The 15,378-nt window shown below is 61.3% G+C and overlaps 1 protein-coding gene across 1 annotated transcript in view; it reads left to right on the top strand.

Moving 5' to 3' along the window:
* The window catches only part of LOC132418601 (paraneoplastic antigen Ma6E-like), a 302,944-nt gene that overhangs the window by 220,410 nt on the left and 67,156 nt on the right, over positions 1 to 15,378 (top strand). The gene's annotated exons all lie outside the window — the stretch shown is intronic.

Genomic DNA, 15,378 nt, shown 5'->3' with positions numbered 1-15,378 from the left:
TCAGGGCTGGACCAGAAGGCCCCAGGCTGCCCCCTTCCCGTCCCTTCTAGTCACTTCTGTTGCCCCGGCTATCCTCAGACTGGGCTCCTGCAGCAGGGCCGGCTGAGGTGGCATCTGCCCTCCCAGAGTGGAGTGTCTGCCAAGCAGCCGCTGGCTGAAGGGCACCAGGCCAGAAACTCCCCCCAACCGAGCGGGAGCCGGGAAACCCTAGGGGCCCCTGCCCGCCTCAATGGGGTTTGGGGGCTCAGCACAATACCGGATTTCGGCTGTGGTCAGAGCTGTGTGCCACACCTGTGTCAGCACCAGGGGGCGCACTCCTGTACTGGCTTGGCCTGGGCTCCCAGCGCAGCGACCACCCAGTAGGTCACCCTGTGCGCAGTTCGCAGCGTGTGGGTGCCGGTTCCCAAGAGAGGATCCAGGGCACAGCCCGTGAAGCCTGGGGACATAGGTCTGCCCCGGAAAGGGAGTGGGGGGGGGGAACAGTCCCCCAAGAAATGCCCCTTGGATGGCAAGCCCAGCGGGCTAAGCAGGAGACAGGCTATGACCTGGCTGCTCTTCCCTCGTCGTACACAAGGGGCCTCTGCCCCAGGTGATGGGATCCAGGGCTTCCCTGAGCAGCCGTGGGCCACCAACGAAAATAGAGCAGGCGGGGCCGCCAGGAGTGCCAGCCCAGGAGAGAAGGAGCCCAGAGGCACCGCGTGCTGGCTCCGTGCACAGAACCCTTCCGCCTGGCCCGGCCCTGGGGCACCCGGCGTCCCCAGATTTCTCCTTTTGGGGATGGGAGGCACCACTCAGTGTGGTGGCCCAGCAATAGAATGTCACCCGTTGGCATCACAGCACTATTCTGGGCCGTGTGTTCCACGGCCCGGCAATCTCTGCTGAGCTGGGCAGGCTCAGGGCAAGGGCACTGGCGGGGGTCCAGGAGTCAGGGCCTCGGTCAAGTCCCCTCGCTGGTGGGAGGAGGGGCAGCCGGCACAGGGCCTGGCGGAGACAGAAACACGGAGCCCTCGGGCTGTTTCTCTGCGGGCAGCTCTGGGCACCGGACCCTGTGGATCGCTGCCTTCCCTCCAGGCTTGCTGCCCTTCCTCTCCTCCCTGCCTCCCTCTTACTCTGGGACACCAGTGCCACGACACGCTGGTGGGACCGGTGTAATAATGCTGGTAGGCACAGAGGAGAACCCCGTGGTTGGGCCCCAGGGAAGGTGTCCCGTAGGCCCGGTGGGTCACACACATGAGAGGGGACAGCGCCATGCGGGCATGACCCACACCCTGCCAGACCCAGGGGACCACTCAGGCCCCACTGCAGGCGCCGCGGAGTTGAACAGGGCTGCACCCCACGAGGGCCTGGGGATCATGGTTGGAAAGGAGGTCTCCGTACCCAGAGCACTTGGTCAAAGACAAATGACCCTGGGTGGGGGGGACTTCCCTGGTGGCACAGTGGTTAAGAATCCACCTGCCAATGCAGGGGACACAGGATCGAGCCCTGGTCCTGGAAGATCCCACATGCTGTGGAGCAACTGAGCCCGTGCGCCACAACTACTGAGCCTGCGCTGTAGAGCCCACGAACTACAACTACTGAGCCCACGCGCCTAGGGCCCGTGCCCCGCAGCAAGAGAAGCTGCCGCAATGAGAAGCCCGCGCACCGCAGCGAAGAGTAGCCCCCGCTCGCTGCAACTAGAGAAAGCCCGCGCGCAGTCAAAAGAAAAAAGGCAAACGGCCCACTTAGCCTCACTCTGGTATCGAGTGTGTTGCAGACTATGAGATGATAGTAATAACAAAAGTTGAGACTGACTGGCCTTTGAAAAAAGCCTATGGCAACATCTCTGTCAGCCAACAGTCCCTCGTGTACACTTCCCCATATGCCTTATACACCACGCAAGGCTCCTCCCTGCGGAGCCCAGGGCCCAGCTGCGGTCCCAGGAAGCCCCAGGTGGCAGAGCTGCAGGGGACTGGGGTGCTCTGCTGTGAGCTGTGGGCAGGTGGATGGGCGAAGGGGTGTGCAGTCCCAAAGCCTCGGTAACCCCGCGGGAAAGGGGCAGGAAAGATGGGGGAGGGGCCAGGTCCAGTCGATCTTGAATTGAGTAGGAGCCTGCACTTGGGTGCACGTTGGACGTGGGGTGAGAGTTAGGGAGTGGGCAGGGTGGGGTGTGGCACCCCCGGGGCCTGGAGAATGCCCCCTGAGGGCCAGGAGCATGCCGGGAGCTGTGGACGTGTGGTTGCACTCAGAGTAGGGCTCTGAGCCGGAGGGCGAGCTGGGGCCGTCACACGTGCGTGCACACACACACCCAGGGCAGTGAAAGTCATGGCAGTGTCTCGCTCGGGGAGGGCTGTCCCGTGAAAGGAGAGGCCACTAGGGAGCTGACTCTGAGCGGCATGGGGCTGGCGTGGGGGACATTTCCAAGTACTTACTGCGGGTCAGGTGCCTTCTGGGTGTAGCCGGGCCCAGCTGGAGCCTAAGCTCAATCCACTGCTTGGGTTTAGACGAGTCGGGGCTTGTCGGAGGGGCAGCCAGCCAGGTGTCCTCAGGCCATGGTGGGGGCTGGGGGCAGGGCGCTTAGAGGGACAGCCCCTCCTTGAAGGGCCTGGGTGGTGGAGGGGCCCACTCTGAGAACTTGGGGGGTGTTCCTCCATTGTGGGCCCCACCCCCATGGGCTCCTGACTCTGGGCTCCAGTCTTGGGAGGACAGAGGTTTCAGGAAGAGGCAAAGCCGGCTCCACTCTGGACGCATGGGGCAGGGCATGGTCGCCAGGGGTGGCACAGGGCCACTGTGGCCCTGGAGAGCCCAGGGCAGCTCCAGCGCTGAAGGACCCCAGCTCCCGCTGCCAGCTCAGGGCTGGTATGAGTTTCCTGGGGCCACTGCTGTAACAAAGGACCACACGGGCGGCTTCAAACAGAGATCGAGTCTCTCATGTTCCTGGAGGCCACAAGTCCAGAATCAGGGTATCAGTAGGGCCGCACTCCCTGGAAAAACTCTAGAAGAGGGTCCTTCCCGGCCGCCTCCAGCTTCCGGCGGCTCCAGGCGTCCCTTGGCTTGTGGTTGCGTCACTCCAGTCCGTCTCTGTCTTCACGAGACCTCCTGCTGTGTCTGTGTGTCAGCTGTTCTTGCCTCCCTATTATAAGGACACTTATCACTACATCTGGGGTCTGCCCAGATAACCCAGGATCGTCTCCCCATCTCAAGATCCTGAACTTATATCTGCAAAGGCCCTATTTCCACACAGGGTCCCAGCCCAGTGCAGGCTGGGGGGGCGGGTAGGATGTGCACGTCTCTCCAGGGGCATTTCAGCCCCTCCTCCCTGGGCTGCAGGGGACCACTGGTCCTGGAGGTCCAGGCACGCTGGTGGCCCCCGAAGCCAGGGGATGGTGGCTGTGATCTCAGCCAGGGAGAGAGTGGGAAGAGGAGGGGGACCCGGGGCCCAGCCAGAGGGGCTCCCATTTCAGGGCTGGACTGAGGATTGCTGTCCCCGGAGGAGACGGTGACCGCCACACCAAAAGTGGCAGGAGCGAAACCGGGCAAGGGAGGGGCGACAGCTGCAGGGCCCACGGAGAGGAGGGGCCTGGGGACAGGTGGTGGCCGAGGACCTGGGAAAGAAAGAGTTTGGGAAGGGGGAGAACAGTGAGGGCTGAAGAGGCAGCCGGCTCTGAGCTCTGGGAGCAGGACGCACTTCACGTGCCAGTGCCAATGCCCCCGTGTGCACAGCAGCCATCAGTAAAATGAACACCGCCCCCAGGAGTGATAATATGTCCCCCGGTCGCTGAGGGAAGACAGTGACACAGTCCTAAAACTGAGTCTTCTCTCTTCTCTTCAGCCACTCCCAAGCCTCCCCTCTCAGCACCCATTTCTTCCTCCACCACTTCTGTCCTCCCAGAGCCGCCAACACATGTCTGCTAAGAGGCTGGTGTTTGCTACTGGCCAAGGTTCACCCCCTGCCCGAGGGAAGCCTGTTCCCCCGTGGGAGGCCAGGAAGGGGGGTCCAAGTCTGGGGGAAGGGCTCTCAGGAGGCGACCCACCGATTGGGGCTCCTCTTCCCTGGCGCCCCATCACCCAGCCCAGTGCAGGCCCAGCTTGACCACCGGCTCCAGGTGGGGGCTGGCTCCCCTCCGAGCACAGGGGTGGCCAGGAGAACAGTGCCAGGCTGCCGGGTCAGCACCCGGCTCCAGGGCTGCTGAGGGGCCGAGGGGGTCAGAACCAACCACCAACCGGGACAGCCAGCTGGCTCTCAGAGAGCAAGTCCCAGGAAAAGCGGCCGGGGTTGGAGTGCAAGGGGAGCATGTGCGTGAGTGAGCGTGCATGAACGAAGTGTGTGTGGGAGAGAGAGAGTGTGAACAACTGTGTGAGAGGCATGTGGGAGGGTGTGAGTGTGACTGGGTGGGTGAGAGTGGGTGTGAGTGTGAATAAATGTGAATGACTGTGAGGAAGTGTGAGTGTGTGAATAACTGAATGTGTACAAGTGTGTGCAAGTTTGTGACTATGTGTGACTAGTGAGCGTGTAAAGGTGTGAGAGTAACTGAGCATGTGGGGGGGAGGGAGTGTTCTGAGTGAGCGTGTGTCACCGGCTGTGAGTGTGTCAGCATGTGTGAGAGTGTCAGCACGTGTGAGTGTGTCAGAAAGTGTGAGAGTGTCAGCATGTGTGAGTGTGTCAGCATGTGTGAGAGTGTCAGCACTGTGAGAGTGTCAGCACATGTGAGAGTGTCAGCACGTGTGAGTGTGTCAGCATGTGAGAGTGTCAGCACGTGTGAGAGTGTCAGCACGTGTGAGTGTGTCAGCACTGTGAGAGTGTCCGCACGTGTGAGTGTGTCAGCATGTGAGAGTGTCAGCACGTGTGAGTGTGTCAGCATGTGTGTGTTCGCACTGTGAGAGTGTGTCAGCGTGTGTGTCAGCACTGTGAGAGTGTCAGCACTGTGAGTGTGTCAGCGTGTGTGAGTGTGTCCACGCTGTGAGAGTGTCAGCACGTGTGAGAGTGTCCGCACTGTGAGAGTGTCAGCACGTGTGAGTGTGTCAGCGTGTGTGAGTGTCCGCACTGTGAGAGTGTCAGCACGTGTGAGTGTGTCAGCGTGTGTGAGTGTGTCCGCACTGTGAGAGTGTCAGCACGTGTGAGAGTGTCAGCACGTGCGAGTGTGTCAGCGTGTGTGAGTGTCCGCACTGTGAGAGTGTCAGCACGTGTGAGTGTGTCAGCGTGTGTGTCAGCGTGTGTGAGAGTGTCAGCATGTGTGAGTGTCTGCACTGTGAGTGTGTCAGCGTGTGTGAGTGTGTCCGCGCTGTGAGAGTGTCAGCACGTGTGAGAGTGTCCGCACTGTGAGAGTGTCAGCACGTGTGAGTGTGTCAGCGTGTGTGAGTGTCCGCACTGTGAGAGTGTCAGCACGTGTGAGTGTGTCAGCGTGTGTGAGTGTGTCCGCACTGTGAGAGTGTCAGCACGTGTGAGAGTGTCAGCACGTGCGAGTGTGTCAGCGTGTGTGAGTGTCCGCACTGTGAGAGTGTCAGCACGTGTGAGTGTGTCAGCGTGTGTGTCAGCGTGTGTGAGAGTGTCAGCATGTGTGAGTGTCTGCACTGTGAGTGTGTCAGCGTGTGTGAGTGTGTCCGCGCTGTGAGAGTGTCAGCACGTGTGAGAGTGTCCGCACTGTGAGAGTGTCAGCACGTGTGAGTGTGTCAGCGTGTGTGAGTGTCCGCACTGTGAGAGTGTCAGCACGTGTGAGTGTGTCAGCGTGTGTGAGTGTGTCCGCACTGTGAGAGTGTCAGCACGTGTGAGAGTGTCAGCACGTGCGAGTGTGTCAGCGTGTGTGAGTGTCCGCACTGTGAGAGTGTCAGCACGTGTGAGTGTGTCAGCGTGTGTGTCAGCGTGTGTGAGAGTGTCAGCATGTGTGAGTGTCTGCACTGTGAGTGTGTCAGCGTGTGTGAGTGTGTCCGCGCTGTGAGAGTGTCAGCACGTGTGAGAGTGTCCGCACTGTGAGAGTGTCAGCACGTGCGAGTGTGTCAGCGTGTGTGAGTGTGTCCGCACTGTGAGAGTGTCAGCACGTGCGAGTGTGTCTGCATCCCTGAGGATGTGTCAGCATGTGTGAGTCTCTGTGTGTGTGTGTGTACGCACATGCACACGTAAGTGTGACCTCTGCCTGCACTGAGAGGTGCCAGGTCTCAAGGGCTGTCTGTGGAGCAGCTGCTTCCTGCTTGAGGGACAGACCGTGGGGAGCTGTGCCAGTCTTCTGGCCCAGGGAAGACCCCCTGGGTCTGCAGAGCCTTCGTGCCCTTTAGGTGTCTGTCACAGTGGCACCTCCTCAAATAAGCCTTCCCTGAGCTCCCAGCACCATCTTTCGTCTCCCCCCGCCGTGCTCTCCTTGGGCCTTTACCCCAACTGCGATGCCTTGAGTTCACGCTCTGCCCGCCAGCTCCTTGTTTTGGGGTCCCTGTTGTGTCCTCGGTGCCCAGACCAGGCCTGGCACACAGGACACCCCGGGACCCTGTTTGTCCCAGGCAAGGAGCAATCAGTGGCTGTGTCCAGGCCTCTTCTACCTACCTGCTCCGGACTGGTGACGCGCACCACGGGCCTGTCACTCACACTCAGCCCCCGTCCTGTGCCGCTCCCACCCCCTCGCTCTCCTGCTCGCTGCTCACGGATGGGGGCCAGGGCCTGATCCAGGTCCAGAGGCACTCACTGTCCCTGGGGCTGGGCAGCTTGGGGCTTTAAGGACCAGGGGCACGGCCAGCCAGCTCCCGCCTGGCCACTGGGTGTCCACGGGCACACACTCGGGCCTCTGTCCACGGACGTGCCTACATGTGTTTGGGCATACGGGGGTCTTCTCCACATTGGAGTTTTGTCTGTGTGTCTGTCTCCCCTTGTGTCTGCGAATGTGTGTCCCTGTGTGTCTGCTTCTGGGTGTGTCCACCTGTGTGCGGGATCTCTGCATCCTGTATAAGGGTCTTTGTGTGATAACCTTTTGGGGTCATTGACTTTGAGAACCTGTCCCAAGCTCCAGCTACCCTCCGGGAAAAGTGTTTAGATGTCTTACTCCCAACTGCTAGCAGGCAGTTTCCTGAGGATCACCAGCCCCTCGGAGGCCACGGGGCAGGGGTGAGGGTCAGGGGGGGGCAGGGACCCCACATTACAAATCAGCAACTCAGCTCCACGCCCCGTTTGACTGTCAAGGAGACAGACCCAGGGGCAGCTTGGAGAGGGAGCGGCAGCCTGCCTGCTCGGTGCCCTTTCTCTGAGCTCCCCGGTGCCAGGGCCCCCCAGTACCCAGCCGCGCCCACCCCCACCCCCCTTGGCCAGCGCCCTCCGGGGTCACCGCCAGGCCAAGAAGGGCGGGCACCGCCGCGCGTCCTGGGGGAGAGAAGGGCGCGCACCGGTCGCGTAGCTCGGGAGCCGCGTGGCTCTGGAGCCCCGCGGCCCCCGCGCCGCGCGCCGCCCCCCGCGCCCGCTCCCTCCTCCCTTCCTTCTCCTCCCCCCTCTCGCTCCCTCCCTCCTCTCGCTCCCTCCCTCCCTCCCTCCCTCCCTCCGCGCTCAGAGCTGCGGCTGAAGCCGAGCGCGCCGCGTCGCCCGCCGCCGCCTGTGCGGAGCGTGGAGAGCACTCGGCCGCAGCCCTCGCCCGCCGCGGAGGGTCGCGCCCGCGCTGCCGGCCAGGCCGCCTGGTGCCCGGGCCTTTCGGTCCCTGGAGCGGATCGTTGTCTGCCGGGCGTCCGCCCGCAGCGACTAGCGACAGCGCCCGCCGGAACCGAGGCCGCGGTGGCGGCCGTGCCCATGACCGGGTAAGTGGTGCCCTGGGCGCTCGGGCGCTGCCGGGGTGGGCGCGGGCGGGGAGGGCGGCCCGGCAGGTGGCGCGGCAGGCAGGTGGAGGGACACGGATCCCCGCCCGCTGCACCTGCGCCCCGCGCCTGGCCTGCTGTGTCCTTGCGGCGCCGCGGCCGCGCGTCACCCCCGGGTCCCCAGGCCAGCGGGCAGCGCCCCGCACCCTGCACCCTGTGCCCCGCATCCTGCGCGCACGCGCATCTGCGTCTGGGGAGAAAGGCCGCCGGGGGCTGCGGGCGGGTCCCGGGGCGGGCACAGCCGGGGGGCTCAGGGCCTGGGCTGGAGCCGGCCTCGCGCACGCACGTTCTCGGAGCCTCTTGGCACCCCCTCCGCCCCCACCCCGCCCCGCTTCCTCACACTGTGTCATCCTTCCCGGACACACACAGTCTGAGAACCCCTCACACGTTCCCGCACTGTCCCCTGCACGCCCACACAGCTGCCCGGCCCCGCCACCGGCATGCCGACGGCAAGCAGACTCGGCCACACTTGGGTAACTCCTTCCCCATCCCTCTGCGCACAGCTGTCCCCCCCTCCTCCCTTGTGTGACCTTGGCCAGATGGCTTCTCCGGGTCGGGTCCTCAGTTTTCTCAGGGGTTTAGGATTCTGGAATTTGGAGCGCTGGTGTGGCATCTCCCAGAGGAGGGAGCCCTGGGTCTCCCCCTTGGACTATCTGATTCTCTCCTCAGACCTGGTCTCCTTCCTTCTACTGGTCCCTTTGGGGCTTAACGCCTGGCCAGGAGAGGGGCGGGGGCACGGCATGGGGCAGGGCAGGACCAGAGGGAGCCTTGGAGAGCCCAGGGCGAGGGTCTGGTGAGGGGTTGGGAGAGAGTGTGTAAAGGCTCCCTGAAGGGGCAGGGCAGGGCCGCCTCCCTCAACTAGGCACCTGACATTCCTGGGGCTGGGGGGAGGGGGGAGGGGGCCACTCGGTATTCCAAAGGTGAGGCCGTTGGGCCCCTGACCTCAGGTGGGTCCCTGCCAGCCACAGGGTCAAGTGCAGCCTGACCCCAGCCAACCCAGTCCGCCTCATGTGCCACCAGCTCTGTCCGCTCCCTGCCCGCCACAGCCACCCCTCACTAGTCTGCGAGCATTGCTTGGGTGCCCGCCACAGTCACCCCTCACTAGTCTGCGAGCATTGCTGGGGTGCCCGCCACAGGCACATTCACAACCGTGACCTCACTGAACTTGCAGAATCACCCGGCGAGGGAGGCAAGGCCTGGGGTTTTGTCCCCATTTTTCAGACAGGGAAATTGAGGCGCCAAGAAAGGAAGGGACTCGGCCCTGCGTTGGCTGGCTGGGGGGCTGGCTGGGGACACTCTCACGGGCCTCGTGGGGGAGCACGTCCCACACGTCCTGGCACAGTTCTAAGCAGGTTTCCAGACCCTCTGGCCGAGTCTCCCAAGCTACGCCACTGTTTCCATCACCCCCTTTCACAGCCAAGGAGACCAAGGACACATGAGTCACGAGAGGGGAGCTGGGCTGCAGACCTGGGCAGTGGGAACCCCCTGCCTGCTCTGGCCTGCAGAGGGGAGGGCTGGGGGGCTGATCGGGCCCCAGAGGGCCTCAGCTGAGGCTTAGCAGAGGGTCCAAGGGTGGAGCCAGCCCCTGGAGAGCCGTGTGGAGGGGGCTGGGGGCCTGGATTGTCCCTGCTGCTTGCCTCGAGGAGAGGGAGGGCCATGGACACAGCCAGTCTGGATCAGACCAACCTGGTCCATGCCTAGTGCCGCCACGTGGTCTGATCGAAGGGGCAGGCGTCTCTGGCACAGAAGTTGGGGGGAGGGGGGAACGCAGGCAGATGGAACTGGGGCGGCGTGGGAGGGGGCTTTGTGCAGAGCCAGAAGGAAAGCCAGTCCTTCGGGGAAGGAAGCCCCGGAGGCTAAGAGCGCGCTGGGGGGAGCTACAGCGCCAGGCGGGCGGCCGGCAGGGACGCTGCAGCAGGCCCCCGAGGGGCAAAGAAGGTGGCGGAGAGCACCCGGTTGCTGCCAGCTCTGGGCCTCATGGTCTTTGTGACCTTGTCTGGGTCCCTTTCGCGCTCCGGGCCTCGGCGGACTCCGCTGACATTTCAGGGTTCGGAGCTGGAGCTCCAGACGTTGAATCATTTGCGAACGCGGGGAGGTTGGCCGTGAGTCAGTGAGCGCTCTCTAGCCCAGAACAGCTTCTCCCGGCGCAAGGTGGCAGCGGAGGGTGCTGGGGTCGGCTGCAGCCCCTCTCCCCCTCCCCCAGTGTGACTTTTAGAGAGGGACCCTGGCCTTCTTGGTGAGCAAGATGAGAGTGTCCTGGGCGCCTGGGGACTTTGAGAGCCGAGCTTCGGCTGGGACTCTCGAAGCCGTCGACGCCAGGCCCAGCTTCCTCCTCCCACCTTACAGAGTTGTCAGCACGTATGTGGGCTTTGCCCACTACGCTCCCTTCTGTTCTTAAACTGAGGATGTGTATATTTAATTGATGGCTGCTGTCTCTGTCAGAGGTTACCAGCACCTCAAATAATGTCAGTAGTGACAGTGATAATAGTTTGTGACAGACACTGTTTTCAGTGCTTCACAGACATTCTCTCACTTCAACGAAACAACCAAATGAAGCAATGGCTGTTACTGTCCCCGTTTTGCAGATGAGGCGACCGAGGCCCAGAGAGGTTAGGCAACTTGCCCAAGGTCACACAGCCAGTAGGGGGTAAAACCAAGATCGGAAGGCAGGCCGTCAGGCTCCTGAGTCTGACTTGTGCGCGTAGCCACTGGTTCCGGAGCCTCTGGAAGTCTGTGCTGAACTCAGCAGAATGGCACATTCTATGAGTGAGCCGATTGTCAAGGGCACTTCCAGTCCTGGGAAGACCCTGCAGGTCAGAAGCTGAGCCTCCTGGGCCCCCCATCTACCCGCTGAGAGAAACAGACAAACCGTAGATTTGAGGCCCTTCAGTAAGCCTTCCCCGTGACCCGTCCAGGGCGCCTCTACGAAGGTGAGTAAATGTCTGCTGCTAGGTGGAGACCTGGGCTGTGGCGCCAAAGGCAGATGCTTCAGTCTAGCGCAGGGCGTGCTGCCTGGGCGCCTCACCACTGCCGTCTCTGAGATGGGCCCGGGAGCCAGGCTCCGGCTGTGAACTTCGCCGGGCACAGCAGGCAGACACCTGGACCGTGCAGATGTCTCCTCCCCACTTCACCCCCACCCTTTCCCAGAAGGCCACTTCTTTACCTAGGACCCCAGCTCCTGGCTGTTTCTCTCTGCCCTGCCCTGGCTAAGCTGGCGGAAGCCAGACCAAGCGGTGCCCGGCTGGAAAGCCCTCCCCTGCCTGGGCACCTTCTGTTGGGTGGGAGGTGCTGGAAGTGGGCCTGGGAGCGCCACCTGGAGAGCAGGGTCTGAGCCCACATGCCACCAGGACAGAAGACAGAGACTCTCCACTGGAGGAGCGGAGGCTGGGCCTCCCAGACTGCCCAAGGTTGGGAAGAGGGGTGAGGCCAAGTTCACGTGCTGAGTGAACCAGAGCCACAGGGCGAGGGGGAAAGGCTCGGGTGGGGGGAAGGGCTGGAGGCTTCCCCTGAGTCCCGCCTCCGAGGGCTGGCAGGGATCTTGGAGCACAAGAGGTTTCCGGAAACTTGGGTCCAAATCAGAGTTGTGTGAGGGGGGTGCTGTGGCCAGTGTCCTTGGGGAGCACCTTATGTAACGGGGTCCTGGGCCTGCCTCAGTGTTCTGTAGGTGGCTCCTCAGTAAAGGGGAAGCCTTTTATTCAAATGAGAAGTTCTGTCCTGCATCCGCAGTCCCGAGGCGCCTGCTTCCGTTGTGAGGTTCCACGTGGTAGCCACTAGCCACAAGTGGCGACTGAACGAAAACTAAGCAAAGTTGAAAATGCCGCCCCTCGCCCACACACCACGTTTCAAGTGTTCGGTAGCCACACGTAGAGAATGCTTCCGTCATTCCAGAACGTTCTGTCACCCCGTGCCGCTTTAGAGCCAATGCAGACCAAGTCCTCACAGGGACCCTGAGGCCACTCCCAAGCCTGCGCCCCCAGTGGCTCCTTGAAAGGGAGCCGGTAAAGAGGTTGTGGACGCCTCCAGGCAGCCTGTCCGCACCTGGAGAGTCTGGGGGCCTCTGCCACGCTCGCCAAGGGCCAGCCCAGGTGCCTGCTCATGGGGCAGGTCTGCAGACAGGGGGAGGCTCTTGGGCGTTTCTTTAAAATAACGTTTACTTCTTTCATTTAAAAATGGTGCTCTTAACATGCATGCTCTTTACAGAAAATTCATGAAATGCTGAGACGTAGAAGATATAGGAACACCCCACCCCCCTCATCCTGTCTCCAAAGTACCAGTCAGTGTTTCCCGTTTCACTGGACGCGTCTCTGCTCCGTTTTCTTTGCTATTTATTTTTTCTATTTATTTTTACATTACTGTAATTATACCATGGGCACAATTGTGTAATCTATTTTTTACTTCACACAAGCATTTTCTTTATTAATGTAATCCCTTTCTAAATGATTTTTTTCAAAATGGATACGGCTTAATTTTTTGAAGATTATGAAGCAGTAAGTACTTATTACGAAAATAAAGAACATGATCGTTGGCTCATTTGACAGCTGTTTACCGAGCACCCAGGATGTATCAGGGCGGTCCTCGGGGCTGTAATTACAATTTTTAATGGCTGAATAATATTCTCTCAAGAGATTGTAATTCACTTAATTATTTGGCTATTCGTGGAGATCCAGGCATCTCCAGAGCTTCTCGGTGGGTGACTCGTTCTGTCCTGAGGAGAGAGTGCCCAGACGGAAGCTCATTCTGCCAAAGGGCTTTTCTGGGCGTCTGAAGGGCTGGCTCGCTGCAGCCTTGCCAGCGTTAGTCATTGTAATCAAACAACCTGGCATAAATATCTAGCTCCAGAGTATCTGCTTCAGTTTCTAGTTCTTGAATTGTTCCTGATGGTGAGCATTTTTCTACACGTTTATTAATTGTATCTCTTCTTGTTCAGTTCCTCTCCTTTCTTTGTGGAGGTCCAAGTGTTTCCTCTTGTGGGTCTGAATAAACTTTATCCATGAAACATAGTGACAGTTTAGCATACTTGTTGCAAATAATTTTAAATCCTCTTCATTCATTGCCTTTTCATTTTTTCATGCAAAAGGTTAACACTTTGTATCTCACCTTGGAGAAATCTGAGAACTTCCCACCTCTGGGTTGGCCGTGTGTCTGCGTGTGTGTGAGCGAGCATATACGTAGCTGCAGTTTTAAGATGTTTAACTCTTTAATCCAGGGGTGGGCAAACTTTTTCTGCAAAGGGTCAGATACTATATATTTTCCACCTGGCAAACCACAAGGTCTCTGTCCTGACCATGGCTGTGTACCGATAAGACTTTATTCACAAAAACACTTGGCTGCCAGATTTGGCCCCGAGGCCGGAATTTGCCAAGCCCTGTTTATCCAAAAACAATTTGTGTTGGGGAAGAGTATGCGGTAAGGTTCTCAAGCTGTAACCCATCATCCCTGTTTCTTTTATGAAACCTTTTGTCCCCTGGTTAACGTGTGATCCTGATGCGTGGTAGGGCCTTTCTCTGGGCTGTCTGTCCCATCTTGTGGACTCGGGCGTGGGCTCCCACACTGGTAACTGCCCACACCCTGCATCTTTTGATACCTGGCCTGCAGGTCCCACGTCAGTTATCTTAAAGCAAAACAAAACTCCTTTGCTCTTCTTGTCCCCTGAACTTTAGAGCCACTTGTCCGGTCCCCCAAATCAAGCTCTCATTCTCTGCACCTTTTTAGAGTCCAGAGCAGCGGGTGCTTCTCTGCGGACTCGGGTGGTGCCTGGCTCTCCGCAGACGCTGTTGGTTTTCCTCACAGAGGGACACAGGGGAGGCGGGTGTGGGCAGGAGAACGTGATCAGAGCAAAGGCCCACGGCTCAGGATGGCCAGACAGCCCAGGATCGCCAGACCCTCCTGATTAAGAGGCGGGAGAACAAAGCCGGCAACCAAGGGAGGGGCAGGGAGACGCAGGCGTCACTGCCGGCCATCTCCGTCCCGGCCGCGGGGGACCTCAGAGCGCGGGGCCTTGGTCCTCGTGCTGTGCTTTGGAGTCACCTCTCTGGCCGGCCCTGAACGAAGGTGGATGCCACCGGGCCGCTGCGAGCACTTCTTCTCCACTGGCCTGGGAACGTCCTCAGCCCCCCGGACCACGGGACGCCGGTAATCCCGGCACACCCGCGTCCCGACACAAACCCCAGACCAGGGAGCGGTGGTGGCCTCCCTGCCGAACGTCTGTGCACACGATCACTGGGCACGATGGTGGCCACTGCGCAGGGAGGGCCCTTCTCCGCGAAAGGACCAGCCCCCGACCGCAAGCGCTGGGCGCCCTCGGCGGCGGCGGTGCACAGCGTGGGGAGGGCCAGGCGCCCGCTTCCCCGCCGTGAGCGGGCCTCCACCTGCCACGCCAGGCCCGGGGGAACCTTCCCTGGCACCCCCTCCCCACTTCTGGGCCTCAGCTCTGTTCCTCCTGGAAGAAGCTGGGCAAAGCGTCCCATCTTGGTTTGGAGCCAGGGGCCAGGGAGGGAGGCACGTGGCCCGGGGCCGGGCGGTCCGGTCCCCTCGGTGCTGAGTTCCCGAGTGCTGCCCTGCGAGCGGGCGGCCCTGCCGCCGAGGGAGGCTCCCGCTGCGGCCCAGTGCCCACAGCAGGCCCGGAGGGAGGGGCTGGGACGCAGGCGCCGGCCATCCTGGGCGCCCCCCAGCCCACCTGATCCCTCCCTCCTGGGCCCCTGGCTGCACGGCCCGCAGCGCCACGGCCGGTGGCCCGGCTCTTTCTCGCGGACACCTCTGTCCCGGGGAGCGGAGCAGAGCGAGAGTCCCTCCGACCCTGCCATCCATCCGTGCGGCCAGAGGGCTGCTGCCCGGGACCCCTGCCCTGGCGGCCCCCAGAGGGGCCCACGTGGCTGCGCCTGCGGGTGGCACGGGGGCAGCACTTCCATCGCGTTGCACGTGGCGGCAGGCCCGCCCCCCATCTTATCCCCCATCGTCCCCCACCCCCTTCCTGGCTCTCAGCCTCACTGGGCTGCAATCAGCAGGGGCATGCGGGGACGGGACTCGGACCCTGCGTTGTTGTCATTGAGGCATTCCTGCGTGACAGGGGCCCTCCTGCCTCTGCATGACCCCCACTCCCTCCTGGGCACACCGTGGGCCTGCGGAGCTTTGTCGTGTCTTCTCAGAGGTTCGCTGGAAATACTTCTGGATTTGTGTGCCAGGTTCTCTGTGAGAAATAGCTTTCAGGACCCAGCAGAGTGCCGTCTGCGTGATTCGGATGGCAGCCAGGCCCCTGCCGTCTGGTGCCCTGGTGACCTTCAGATCCTGCCGTTGCTGCCAGTTGGGGTTGGTAAGGATGCTGGAACGGAGCCTGAGAGCCTTGCAGATGCCCGTCCCTGGGCTGCAGCTTCCGAGGCGTCCTCTGGGGTGGCACTACCAGCCACTCTCTCCTCCATCCACACATTTGGCGCGTGTCCCTCCGAGGTCAGCCTGGAATGGTGGCCCAAACGCTCTGGTGTGCTAGTTCTTCGTGTCTGGGTCACAGAAGGCCAGCTAGACTGGACTCCCGTATTCAGTCTGAACACGTCTTCTCTGCCCCACTCGGCACTCTCGCGCTGCTGC

This window comes from Delphinus delphis, chromosome X (assembly GCF_949987515.2).
Source record: "Delphinus delphis chromosome X, mDelDel1.2, whole genome shotgun sequence".
In the NCBI taxonomy this organism is placed as follows: Eukaryota; Metazoa; Chordata; class Mammalia; order Artiodactyla; family Delphinidae; genus Delphinus; species Delphinus delphis.
Note: the sequence above shows the minus strand (reverse complement) of the source record. Positions and strands in the feature narration are given on the sequence as shown.